Source organism: Gorilla gorilla, chromosome 2 (genome assembly GCF_029281585.2).
Source record: "Gorilla gorilla gorilla isolate KB3781 chromosome 2, NHGRI_mGorGor1-v2.1_pri, whole genome shotgun sequence".
NCBI classification, from domain to species: domain Eukaryota; kingdom Metazoa; phylum Chordata; class Mammalia; order Primates; family Hominidae; genus Gorilla; species Gorilla gorilla.
The window spans coordinates 34,619,720-34,634,718 of record NC_086017.1 but is presented as its reverse complement, the minus strand read 5'-3'; positions in this window follow the sequence as shown (position 1 = coordinate 34,634,718).

Here is a 14,999-nt window from a genome sequence, read left to right as displayed (position 1 = left end):
AATTGTATCTTTTACATGCAGAACTTACAAGCAAGATGCCATGTGAAGAAAGGGCTTCACAACTGAAAAGAAATTTGAAGACTGTTCCTTTAAGGCAATGGCAAACACGAAAACAAAGAAGCAAGCAAAAGAAACCAGTTGGCTGTTAAGAGTGGAGTAAGTGAAGGAAAGCAACCTATTCTAGAGCTGGGCTCCATGCCAAATTCCGCTTCTGAAAAGGTCAGGCATTCCCCCACTACAACTTCCCCAAAGAGGCTCACCATTTCCCTGTGCTCTCTCAGCATAACAGCGGATTCTAAGACACAGTGAGACATCTGGAAAACAAAAAGAGAATCTCCTTCACCGTTTACTAGCCTCTGGCCCCATTGGCCTTTCTCCCATCTTGTCCATCGTCCTTGCCACTGCCATCCACACTTCTCAAAGACTTCCATTGCCTGCCTCCATCCAGGCATCACTCCCAGCTTTCACCAAATTTTACTTTCTTTTCCTCTTCCTTATCAAAAGTTGCCTGTCCTGGGTCCATTTCTTCGTTTCCGTGTGACTCATTAGTTAAGCTAATAACCAATTCTGCCCAGAGTGATAATGGCTTAATAAATAACCAACTATGTATTCAATCATTTGCATACTCACTAACTCACTCAACTAACATTGTCAGGCCTTGTATTCCTAGAAAAAATCGAGTAATTTAAGTAATTATGATAGGTCAGTGGAATGACATATTCAGGCAGGGAAACTCCACCTGGCACTTCATAAATGGCTGCTACTGCCCCCAGAAAAGAATTTATTATAGTTCGTGGTGTTATGATACTTGTTTGTGTGTTGGTAGAGGGAGAAGTAGAAGGAAGAAGTTGTTTGTTTGTTTTTTTCCGGGAGAAATAAAGTCTATCTGTGACACGAACTAGCTGGATGATTTTGAACAAGTTGTTTCAACTTCCTGATTTCAATTTCTACACCTTTAAAATGAGTGATCTAGAGCCAATTATCTTTAAGCCTCTTTACAAATCTTTATTCAGTCTTAGGATTCTTGTTCTCAACAGGAGATATCTTCTTTTGCTATTTCCTTCCATAATACACCTGTCACTATTACAAGATGCTTTTTCACCTACTACCCCAAAAGGAACACATAGAAACTCAGAACAAATAGAAACACAGACTATTAGTTTGTTCAACCAGAGATGTCCTTAGCGCCTTATAGCCCTCTGCATGGAAAATGCTTGGCTCACACTAGCTCCCTGTCTCTTATTTAAGGACAATCTCAGTTCAATATTTTCATAAGCACATAGCCAACTTAATGATAATAGGAAACTTCTTTCCCCAAAATTCCATTATGAAAATGTTCAAATGTGCAGAATATGAAAGAATAATATATTAGTCATTATAAGGGCCCCTCCTGGATTCTATAATAAACATTTTACTTTATCACATTATTATTCATCCATCTCTCCATGTTACCATTAATTCAGAAGATAACGATTTAGTAAACAATGTTAAAAATTACCAAATTTAATAATAAATTGTTTGTGAATGTTTATAGTTTATATTTTGCTATCATATATCCAAATAAGGCATATTAGAGTTTTGCTCTCTGCCTTTTGTGTTCTAGTTAAGTTACAAGGAAAAATTGATACAACAGTGTGAATATGTCAGTAATTTCTGCATGTCTCAGGATATATTTTCTAATTAATTGGAGGTAAGATGATCTTTTTTTTTGAAAGGATAGTTTTATAAACAATTTCATTATATTTAGGACATATTTACTGACTTTCCCCTATGTGCTAGGCCGTCAGGATAGACATAGCTCTTACCCACAGGGAACATATTGTCCAGAAGAAGTAATAAAATACAACAATGTGTCACATACAGTTATTACAAATTTATAGTTAGGAACCCATAGTGGATACTGTGGTGTGCAGCCCAATCTCTCTTTAGTAAAGACTGCGGGAAGTTTTGGAGAAGAAAAGCTTTAAGCTGAACCTGTCTCCTACTAGCCTCAGCAGCAGGGAACCAAGATCAGGTCCTTCCCAAGGGGCAGACCACATTGAAATCAGGCCTATGCAGGGGTAGAAAGACCCAGCCCCTTGTCTCAGTTGGGGACCTCACTGAAGGGTCATCCCAGTTCCAGAGCTCCCCATGATATCAGCTGAAGTCTTTACTGGCACTACATCAGAACCCAACTATATCCAGTCATTCTTCCATTACTTTCCCATAGGTGTTGACCCCAAGTGGCTCACTAATAAACTTTCTCAATGAAAACTTTAATCTCAGTTTGTTTCAGGAAATCTAACCTAAGGCAGAACCTAAATGAAAATCCACTGCTCTAGAATCAGTTCTTTTCTGGCATTATTTAATCATAACATAAGAATTTTCGTTTTTATAGTACTTATATTATCACAACTAATATATTAAGTGCTTTATAGACATTAGAAATGTATATGATCTTACTTAACCCAAAGGATGACTTTATGTCATGGGAACTATTACTATCCTCATTTCACACCTGTATCAATAGAAGCTAAGAAGTTATTTCACTCTAATTATACAGTTTGTAAGTAGAAAGGCCAGGGTTTGAACCTAACCCTTGCCAATTGGATAATACTGTACTGTTTTCTTTAATCTTGCTGACACAAAAGATTATGGAGTCAACCTAGCAATTCATGTTTTAGTCATCCTATACATTATCACTTTCTAGATGTATTCAGGTCTTTATATTACACATGTCAAACTGGAGATGACTTCAAGATCAAAGGCATGAAGAGTGATAGTTTCTTCCCCCTGTATTGATCTCACAGCCTCACCTGTGAAATGCTGAAATGTTGGAAATTTTGCAGATGGAAGCAGCTGAGAAGAATTCTAGCTAGCCTTTTGTAAAGGAAAGCTATTTTGCCATTTAGTGGCAATTCAATGACATTTAAATGTGAATGCAAGTCAGCAGTAGAGAGAAGAGAAAAAGAGAAAACAAGAAGGATAATGAAGGTGAAACTAAAAGAAAATTAAGACAATGTCGATTTAAATAATATATTGCAACTCAGGGCTCCAGAACAAAATAAGCCAGGAAGATTTGGGCCGGTCAAGACATAGTAAATGATACTAGTAATACAACAAAGATGACATAATTTCACCAAACCAGATTTCTGTGGAATAACAGGCAGTCTTTTGAATTATACTGCGTTATACTGTTTTATATTTAATGATGTTCCCTGGCATACAGGAAAAAAATCAATATTCATTTATTCCCTTCAAAAAATGCTCAAAGAGCATTTTCTAGAACTATTTCCTCAGTGTGGTGGATAAGGTAAGGGGAAGGAAACTAGTATATTATTATAAAGCTTTCACAGTGCTCCAGGCATTGTACTAGACCTACCCTTTGCCATCTGATATTTCGTTTTGTCCTCATGAAATTATAGGATCAGTGCAAGTGTATATCTTTGTCCTTAGGAGTTTTCAAAATACTTGAGGTATCAGGACTGAAAAGGCTAAAAAAAATCAGCAATAGCCAATGCATATAAAGTATTTATTTGTCAAGTTTTTCTTCCTACATTTTATTCTCTTTAAAGAAAAATCAATTTATTATAATTGACACAACACTGTACATGTTTATGGTATACATAGTAATATTTCAATACATACAATGTGTAGTGATGTGATTAGGGTAATTAGCATATCCATAACCTCAAACGTCAATCGTTTCTTTCTGTTGGGAACATTCGATATCTTTCCTTTAGTATTTGAGGTTATCTAATATATTATTAACTGTTATCATCCTCCAGTGGTCTAGAACACTAGAGTTTATTCCTCCTACCTAGTTGTAATTTGGTATCCTTTAAGAAATCCCTTCTTATCCCCCTATTCACCCCTCTTCCCTGCCTCTAATATCCTCTGTTCTTCTTTTAAATTCTGTTAATTCTTTTAATTCTCATAGTAACTATGGGAACGATATCTACTATGGGCATTCTAAGTCCAGAGAGGTAATGTAACTTGTCAAAAGTTACAGGGCTTAAAAAATTATAGATCTGGGATTTTAATCCGGGCAACTTGAATCCAGAAAGTAAACCCTTAATCCTGACTCTTCACTGCCTCTTTTTCTCAGGAACAAACATAACCCATCAGCAGATGAGCTGCCAACATAGGGATATGAGTGACTGTTGCCTTTGCAATAGCAGCAGCAACCACAGAAATATTTATGGAGCACTTACTAGATATCAAGTCTTGTGTGAAGCACTTTACATGCTTTCTGTCATTTAAGATCCCAAGATTAAACAGACAGTTTTCAGGGAAATGAATGTGTCTGACAAAAAGTGCTCTAAAACAACATAAGTGGAAAAATTATCACTAGCTGAAGTGAGGGTGAGAGGTAAGAGGAGTGCTCTTCACAGCTAAGGTGGAATTTATTTTAAATCTGAAGGAATATACAGATAAAGCAAATTAGGATTTATTCAACACTGTATGCCAGAGCCTTTACTAGGCTGTCTTATATGCATGATCTCATTCAGCATAATTAATCATTATTATTTCCATCTAGAGATGAGAAAATTGAGCTCTGGCCAAGTGAACAACTTGTCTGAGGTCCTATGCCTGGGAGTGGTAGTCAGGATCAGATGTGGTCTGTTTGACTCCAAGCCTTCAACAGTCTGTTGCTCATAAGATTTGGATTGCCTAAAAAATGACAGAGAAGTTTTAGATGGGAATTCAGGGACAGAAATGAGCATGATATGACCAGGTGAGCATACTTGGGCCATTAACCAAAGCAAATTGTTACTGTAGGGATAGTAAAGGGAAGTACATATAGAAAAGTAAACTGATGCAATTGGTGGCAGACCAGGTTTTAGAGTTTAAATGTTTTTCTCTAGACCTTATACGGCCTGTGAAATTCTTGAGCAGGGATATTGCATAATGACTAGGTATTTTAGAAAGATATAGAAAGTAAATATGCATCTAAAAAATACCTATGCTTAATGACTCATAAAAATATTAAGTTGGTCCAATACACATCATTTTTATTATATATATATATACATAAATATTCTGTCACTTTTAAACACCATGTTCATATTATGGTTCTCTTCCCCAGGGAGAAACAATATAAATTTTATCTCGCAGTCACATTCAGGCTTTTGAAAACAACAGCACTGTTCTCTTTCCTTTTATACTACCAGATCTGGAACTGCACTTACGAACCTTCAGCTTAAGTCAGGATCCTTAAAACTGATTTTGAAACGTGCCTTTAGTTATCATAGTAATGGATATTAGTTAGATAGAGATATATGTCATGTTTGTGTGATCTTTTTACATACAGAAGATTAAGAAGTTAAGGTTAGTAGAATTTAGTAGGTTAAGAAAAAGTTCAATTAATCTTTATTTTTTTATTTCTGTTTTTCTCTGAATCCCTGAGCCTATATATTAAAACCTATTACATATAATTTTTTGTCAATATACAACAGGTAAAAGCCCTCAGTAGCAGCATCTGAGAGGCCTGTGTATCAGATTCAGAGAGAGTTAAGGCAGATTAAAATCAGTAGCTGTTTTCTGAAAATACCAAGGCAGCACCAGTTTTTCAGACCTCCCAGTTCTCTTACCATGTGTGATAAATACACTTGGTACAGAGAAAAATGCAGAGACCCAAAAATCAAAACTTCCGTCTCACCGCCACGGTGATATTTTTATTGGCAAGATGGGGCAGCCATGAACCAGGGAGGATGGCCGGTGAGGACAGGGCCGAGAACTCAGGCTGGCAAGAGGTGTTGGGGGCATGGATGGATCTTTGTTTCCATCATACATGTGAAAATTTCAGCTGCTGCCAAGAAGTTGAAGCTAAAACCACCAATTCTTTCACTCTCAAAACACGCTGTGCATTTTAGTCAGTTTTAAAAGTGGGAAACTCTTCTCTGTTATTCATAAGACTCTCTCTTGCTAATAATTTGCATTTGCCTCTAAGAACAAAAAGAAATAGGAATATCTGTGTCTGTGGGGCATCTCACACAAAATTACACAAATGGTTTTTTGTTTTTTTTTTTTTTTTTCAGACAGAGTCTTGCTCTGTTGCCCAGATTGGAGTGCAATGGCGCGATTCTGCTCACCATAATCTCCACCTCCTGGGTTCAACTGATTCTCCTGCCTCAGCCTCCTGAGTAGCTGAGATTACAGGTATGCGCCACCACACTTGGCTGATTTTTGTATTTTTAGTAGAGATGGGGTTTCACCATGTTGACCAGGCTGGTCTTGAACTCTTGACCTCAGGTGATCTGCCCGCCTCGGGCTCCCAAAGTGCTGTGATTACAGGCCTGAGCCACCGGGCGCGGCCCACACATGCTTTTTAAGAGGTCATCAAAGGTCCAGACAAAATTCTACGTGTGGCTACTTAGTTACTAAACCCATGAATGAAAGATACAAAGGGGTCTATCGCCTGATATAACATTGTTTTTCTCATTCAGACTAACCTCCAAAATGAACAAATTCCATGATGCCAAGTCACATGGCAGCATTTTGTGCTGGCCTCAGTGGACCTGTCACATCATGATCTCTATTTTATTTGAAATGTATAAGTTAATCCACAAGTGCCCTTGTGTGATATCTCCATAATAGGGGTACAAATAGTATTTGGAACTCTATCTCTGTCAAGTGACTAGATTAAAAGAGCAGCAGCATTCCCTCTTTGCACAGAGACAGTGATGTTCAAATAGGCACCTAGGAGATGGTGAGTACTTACAATGAGTTATGGCTTGAATGGAATCGGTATAACCTATTCCTACAGACACACCTGTTAAGTAACTGCTATAATGGCTGCCTGTGCTAAAAATAAATGGAATTTCCACCCCTTCCCACCCTACCCCATGCCCAACAAAGGAAACCCTCCAAACTTTTCCTCAGCTTGAAATCTCTAAGGCAAGAAGATTGCAATAAAGGAAATACGAGCACTTGGTTCATTAGTCTCCAGTGCTTCCTGAGCTATAGACACATATAAAGAATGATGCAATTATTGCCTACTTTCCTGACACTCCTGAGAGTACAGGGACCTGGGAAGATGTAATCACAGAGACTAGAAATGACCAATTTAAATAAAACAGTATCATCTGTGACTTCATCCTGGATTATATCCACTCAGTCCATTGTGCTAAATGAGATACTAAGGGAAAAAAATCATTTTTGAGAGATCTCTCCACATTTGCTTGCATTTAATTTTGAAACTATGTATATGTTATTACTAACTGTTCCTCAATCTTTGTGAAAAAAATCTCTGAGTCACACAGATGCTGTCCTCTTAGGTCAGATGATGCCTTGGAGAAGAGGTTCACCTGCCATTGTTTGCCATCAGCAATAAGAAAGATACCAGAAGGGGATGCTGTAACACAGACAGTCCCCCTTGCTTTAGCACTTGAGGCAGATGAGATTCTCTACCCAGCAAAGCTTTACTAGAGTGTGGTTAGATGGGTTTCCTGGTAGGGCTGCTTTACATAGCAGACAGAGAGTGTGGTTGTTAGAGTCACAAACATGGGGTATAATCAACCTCTATATTTTATTCTTTGTGTGACTTCAGTCAAGCAAGTTAATCAAGAGAGTCAGTCTCTTATGCAAGCTTCTAAAGAGACTGATTCTATTGCAGTAGAGTACATATATACATATATTCCATATACACATAATATATAACATCGTAAACATTACTTATGTGTAATCTGATGAAAGATTTGTATTCTGAATATATAAAGAACTCTCAAATTCAAATAAAAAGATAAAAAAGCAAATAAAAAAAGCAGATAACAACTATAAACTGAACAAATCCAAATCAACAATCTTCAGCCTCTGGAGAGTCAAAAAAGGAAGCAGATTTAGGAGGGGAAATGAAACTTTGAAGAAGCACTTGGCATAGGATACATTTTTCCATTTTTATAAATTTTGCCTGAGAGCAGACAAGTGTTAAGATATGGCAGGGGACATTTAAAATTCTAGTAGAAAACCTGCCCCCCCCCCTTTTTTTTTTTCTGAGACAGGGTCTTGCTCTGTCGCCCAGGCTGGAGTGCAGGGGCATGGTGTGATCATGGCTCACTGCAGCCTGACATCCTGAGCTCAAGCGATCCTCCCGCCTCAGCCAATCATGTAGCTGGGACTACAGGCATGTGCCACCAGGCCCAGCTAATTTTCTGTATTTTTGTAGAGACAGGGTTTTACCATGTTGCCCAGACTGGTCCGGAACTCCCAGAATCAAGTGATCCACCTGCCTCAGCCTCCCAAAGTGCAGGGCTTACAGGTAAGAACCAGCACACCCGGCCAAAACCTGACATTTTTGTATGCCAAACAATCCAACAGAGTCAGGGACAACAGCAGCCATTGGAGAGCAGGAAGGACTTCTAGAGAGGAGAACACCAGAGAAAAAAAATCCTCAAACTAAACATAAAGTTTGTCCAAGTCTCTGATTGACCCCATAAACCACGTATGTGTGGCAAAGGCCAATGCAGACTGTAGCTAGTTTACAAGAACTGAGATTTGATCTGACACTCACTGTAGGCCACAAAACATTTTCAGTTTGAGTCTAACCAAGTTAATTGATTTCTAAAACAAAAACATCATTACTCTTTGGAAGAACACAACAAAATTTCTAGTCTTTACAACTTGATATTCACAATGTTCCACATATAATCTAAAAATCATTAAAAATATACAGAACCAAGAAATTGTAGGTCATTCTTAAGAGAAAATGCAATCAAAAGGAGAAAAGTCAAACCGTAACCCAAATGTTGGAATTATTAGGCAATGAATTTTAAAAGTTTTTAAAAATAATTATGAGTGAAGGAAAAATATTATAATATGTGAAAAGATAGAACATTTAACATAGAAAATGAAAATTTAATGAAAAATCAAATAGAAATTCTAGAACAACTCATTAGGAGAATGGAGATGATTAAGAAAAAACTTGATGAACTTGGATTTTACTCTTCAAAATATACTAATAAAATAAGACAAGCCATAGGATAGAAAAATTATTTCATATATAAATAATATACATAACACATATTCTATAATATAAATATTACATAGATGTATGTAATATTGACAAAAGTCTTATATTCTGAATATATGAAGAACTCTTAAGACAAACAGGTAACTAAAAATGGGCAAAAGCTTTGAATGAAAACTTTACAAGGGACACACAAATGGTCACTAAGCACGTAAAATAAATGTTCAACATAATTAATCATCAAGGAAATGCCCATTAAAACCACAATGAAATACAGAGCCCTTAGATTAGGATGGCTAAAATTAAAAGGGCTCATAATCCCAAGTGTTGGCAAATGGCAAAGCAGCCAGCACTCTCATATATTCCTGCTGGGAGTGCAAAATGGTGCAAGCTCTTTGGAAAGTTGTTTGGCAGTTCCTTCTAAAGTTACACATGAACCTGCGAAATTCCATTGTACAGTCTACACTGTACATTTGACAGTATACATTCTACAGCTATTCTATTCATTATTGTTCACCCAAGAGAAATAAAAGCATATGCCCACATAGAACTCATACACAAATGTTCACAGTGCATCTACTCACAGTAACCAAAACCTGGAAAGAAACTGGATGTCTGTTAATAGGTAAATAGAGAAACAAATGCAGTAAACACATATGAAGAAATAGCACTCAGCATTAGAAGGAATGGACTACTTTTTGCCCAAGAAAAAGCATGAATATGAAAATCTGCTGAGAGAAAGAAGCCACACACAAGAGTACATGCTCTGTGATCCCATTATATAAAATTCTAGAAAACAAAAACTAATCCACTTTGCAAACAGATGCGTGGTTGCCTGGAATTGAGCGTGGAGGAGGGGTGGTCAGCGAAGAGGTACAAGGACACCTTTGAAGACGACGAAAATATCTTTGTCTTGATTTTGTCGGTGGTTTTATGAGTGTATATGTCTTTAAAACTCATCAAATTGTGCACTTTAAATGGAAAGTTTATTTTATGTAAATTATTCCTTAATAAGGTTGGTAATAAACACAAAGAGCAAACTATAGGAAATGCTTATCACAACAATATAACACACTTGACTATTTCTTACATTTTTTAAGAGTTCCAACAAATGAGCATGAAAAGTAAGTGACTCAATAAGCAAATGAGTAAAATATATTTAAAAAACATTTATAGAAAATATATCATGAATGGCATTTTAATAAGTACTCCTTTTCGCTCATTAGTTAAAAAAATAAAAATAAAAGCTATGAGATACCATATTAAATTGTTCACTGAATTGGCAAAATTAAAGGTTGAAGATGGTCCAGAGAGTGGGAGAGCCGGTCTCATACACTCTACATTATAAACTGGTGCAGCTTTTCTGAATGGCAATTTGGCAATAGCCATACAAATTGAATGTCCAGAGGCTTTGACCCAGAAATTCTACAGCTGGGGAATATATTATTCAAATTTACCGTTATACATATACACAGATGTTCATGGAGGCATTGCTTGTAACACCAAAAATCGGAAACAACATGGAGTCAATAAAGGTTACTTATGCAAAGCATGACACATTGAATGATAGAATACTATTTTGTCATTGAAAAGAACGTGGCTCATTAATATGTATTAACATGAAAAAAATCAATAAATGATGTTATTAAGTAAAACAAAAACAAAGCAAAACTAAACAAAAAAACAAGCCCCACAAAATGCATACAGTGTAATTTGGGTAAAGCAAAAGAGATATATATATATTTATATTTTACTATATATATTTGTATGTATACATACATGTGTAAGCATAAATATATAGTAAAATATATACTTGTATGTATGTATATATTTTATTATATATATTTGTATGTATATACTATATATATTTTACTATATATATTTGTATGTATATACTATATATAATTTACTATATATATTTGTATGTATATACGTATGTGTGAGCATATACATATATTTGTATGTATATACCCCTCATATGGGGTGTGAGCATACCTATACACATACAAATATATTATATTGATAAAAACATCTTCAAGAAACACATGCACATACACACACACACTATTAATTGTAGTTACTTTGGCAGAGAGAAATGACAAGAGGGAGGGAGTTCTAGTTCAAGAAATCCACCTGTACTCTGAGTTACAAAGCTTTTCTTCTAAATTTTCTTCCAATTATGTGAAAATCATTTCACTTTTAATTATTTAATTCATATGTAATTTAGGATTGTATATAGTATATATGGTAGCAAGTAGGAATTCAGTTTTATATAAATAACTATATTCACAGGTATTCCATCCTATTGTCATTCAAAACTTCTACTGAATTTTAATTTTTAAAAACTTCTTCAATTTATGTTTTTTACTTTTTTTTTCTTTTTGAGACAAAGTCTCATCACTCTGTTGCCCAGGCTTGAGTGCAGTGGCAAGATCATGACTCACTGCAGCCTTGACCTCCTAGGCTCAAGCAATCCTCCCATCTCAGCCTCCCAAGTAGCTGAGACTACAGGTGTGCACCACCATGCCCAGCTGTTTTGAATTTTTTTTGTAGAGACAGGTTTTTGCCATGTTGCCCAAGCTTTGTTTTTGACTTTTAAAGATAATTCTAGTCTTGTTTTACAGATGCACTATTAGATCATCTTTGAGAATACTAATTAGAATTATAAAAATATCTTGGGGGGTTAGGTTATCAGTTTATTCTGGTCTCTTCCATGATACAGGTTTTTTCCTTGTGTTTCTCTGCTATGATACAGTCTTTTCTTACACATTCAGTGGTCCTTGGGGATTCTGTCACACATCTGAATGACAGAAGCCTGGGTGGTAGCTGTGTGGATCTGGGTGGAACTTGTCCATGGCAGGCTTCTCAGAGAAGGCAGGTAGAGAGGCATCGATGATAGCTCTGCTGCCCACCCCATAAATGCCAGAGTGGGAAGAACTTTAATCTAAGGTACTTCCACTCATTCACATTCCCTGTGTTCAGGGTTCATACTGATTTTTTTTTTTTTTTTTAAAGAGAGTGTTCCTCTGATCTTTTGGCCTGAGGGTAATTGCTAGGATGCCTACGCTCCACCTCTGGAGGTTGTAGAGGGAGGTAGTTCAGACTTTTAATTATTTCCTCTGTCTTTAGCTACATATCTCACTTCTGCTGTCTAGAGTGAATCTCTCTGGCCTTCTCCAGGGAAGACTGTCTTTTCTGCCCCTTTGGAGCCCTCAGTGTGTATTCTAGGCTGTGGCTTCCTCCACTTGGTTTCATTTGTTATTGCTCTTAGACCCATTTTTAATTTCAGAAATGTATAGATGTCTTTATCTGCTATATCACTCCTCCTATTCTCTTTGCTTTTGAAATGGAAGAGTTCCCTGATCCCCCTGGCAGGATGTGCAACAGGGGTGTGGCTCACCTGTTTGGTCACAGCCACTGCACAGAACGCTTATGGGACAGGGATCATGCAGACAGACAGTTGAAGGAGGCCAAGTGGACATGTGTTACAGTGTGCCCATTTAGCCTTGCCATTTGCCCACAGCTTGAGTGTTAACCAGCTCAATGGAACCTCTGCCTTTCTGCAAGGGCAGAGGGCCAGTGTGACAGCCTTCTGTATCCCGAGCTCTTGTCCAGTGTCCTGGAAAATCTGGGTCATACACAGACTCGAAGAATGAATGCAGGAGATTCATTGAGAGGTGGAGGTGGCTCTCAATGGGATGGATGGTGAGGCAGAAGGGGGGATGGAGTGGGAAGGTGATCTTCCCCTGGAGTTGGGCCATCCAGCAACCAAACTCCTCTCCAAACACCCCCAGCCAAACTCCTTTCAACACTCAGATGTTCCTCCTCTTCTCTCTTTCTCTGCTGTGTCATTCCACCCTTTTGTCAGCTTATCTCATCTCCTCATCTCCTGGTATGCTCTGGACCCTGGGGTTTGGGGTCTATATGGGTACAGGATAGGGGGCATGATGAGCCAAAGGCAACTTTTTGGTGAGAAAACAGGAATGCCTGTTCTCATTTAGGGCCGCAGATATCCAACTTTAGGGTGGGGCTTTTACTGGGGGACTGACCTCTTCTACCCGGTATTTCCCTGTCTCCTATCCATATCATTTTTATCGTTTTGTCTCAGGTTTATACCTTTACTGTAACTTTAATTTGAAGGAGTAGGAAGTAAATGCACTTTCTTAATTAATCACCTTTACCTGGAAGCCCAAGAACTAAATGTTGAGCCAAGCAGTGCTGGCTATCATTTGAGACAGCATCATTATGTGGTGGTGAGAGGCATCCAGGAGATATTACTAAAAAGCTTCTATTAAAATAAAAGACTGGGACAAAAAAGAGAAAACGTCACTGCATTGGGGATATCACCGGAAACCCACGGAAGAACAGTTTATTTGTGTTGATGGGAGTGGAATCCAAATTTGAAGAGTATGAGAAGTTAGTAATGTCCACTCATGAGTGGCAACTTTAAGTGATCATCCTTGTCTCTGAATGCCAGCGGACACTCTGATTGCAAACCTTACTTCTGACCCCTCTTTTTGAACCCTTTCTAAGTAGTTGCCTTTTCCCTTCTTGAGACCTCCCAGATACTGATTTGAAGCTTGTTTGTCTATTTTTCTTTTTGCTCAGTATATGGGCAAATGCATCCTATATCCAGGTTCAATTTTGTCCACTACTACCATAGGGTGAGCCTGATATTCATCTACCTCTGCCTCTCCTGCGACTGCGCACGACACACAAGCTGATCAGGCTGGCACTCTTACCCATCTGGTTCTGGCCCCATGAGAGACAACTGAGGAAAGAGTGAAGCAGTGAAAAAAGCGTGAGTATAGGTGTAAATACATCAGAGTAATAACGTGATTATAATCTCCTTAAGGGCAGCAAGAAGGTCTTGTTTTTCTTCACACCCTTAAGAACTTATCAAGCACAATAAGCACTAATTAAGCCCGAATTCAATTGAATAGAGCATTTTCTGCCTCTGTAGTACTTAAAAGCACCAATTACATAATCCTCTCAGCACACCTACAAGGCAGGCAATTATAAATACTTCTCATCCTAGATACTGAGAAAAGGCAGAACACATATTCTTCAATTTGAGGTTATCTCATACATCCTAATGTGTCTTTTAGCAAACAACATTAAATATAACCATTGTTCTATTTTTATTCATTTCTTCCACAGATGTTTATGGAGTACCCATCATGATTCATCACTGCTGTAGGCACTGAGAATACAGCAGTGTAAACAAACAAACAAACAAAATCCCTGCCATCGTGGAGCTTACAGTGTGTTTAGATATAGGTGATCCATGCAACACCAAAAAGGCAGCTTTTTACACATTTTAAAATTATTTCAATTCTTTTATTTTGAAAGGAAAGGGATTAACTGATCCTTGGATGAAAAATAATCCACAAAGCTGTGCCTCTTACCCATGATCACAAATTGTGAGGCTTTGCAAGCAAAGTGGTCATGCTTAGGGACGGGCACGAGATCAGTGTCCCAAGAGAAAGGTAAAATTCTTGAGGAGGATAACTGTGCCTATAATCTCCATCCTTCAGGGGTGTCCATGGTGTCCATGATGTTTAGTAGCAAATCAACCCATTCATATAGGTTTTGTAGATGTCTACAAGCTAGAACAACAGAGAGCAATGACTGGCTTAATACTGCTAAGTTAATGACCTGGTTCTCCACATGGCCCAATATGCAATCTAATCTTGGAGTACTGAGATTCAAAGTGACTGTAAGGGCTTCAGAAAATAGCCCAAATTTTTATTTTATCCTGCTAAAGTATATTTGGCTTTATATCATCCTTGTAAATTTACACGGATTATCAGTGATCCAGTCACAGTCACAGCTACTATATTATACAAATTAAATCAAAATTGCCCAATAACCTAGCCCTTCTCATGCTACAGAGCTTACATGCTTCCTATTTCTCACAAATGTACAAATTTAAAAAGAACTCATTAAAATTAATGAGAAATAGACTTTTAAAAGAATCATAATTTTTTTCTCTATATCATTTTAATTTGTGCCAGTCATAATGCACCCAAAAACAATTAACTCATAAAAT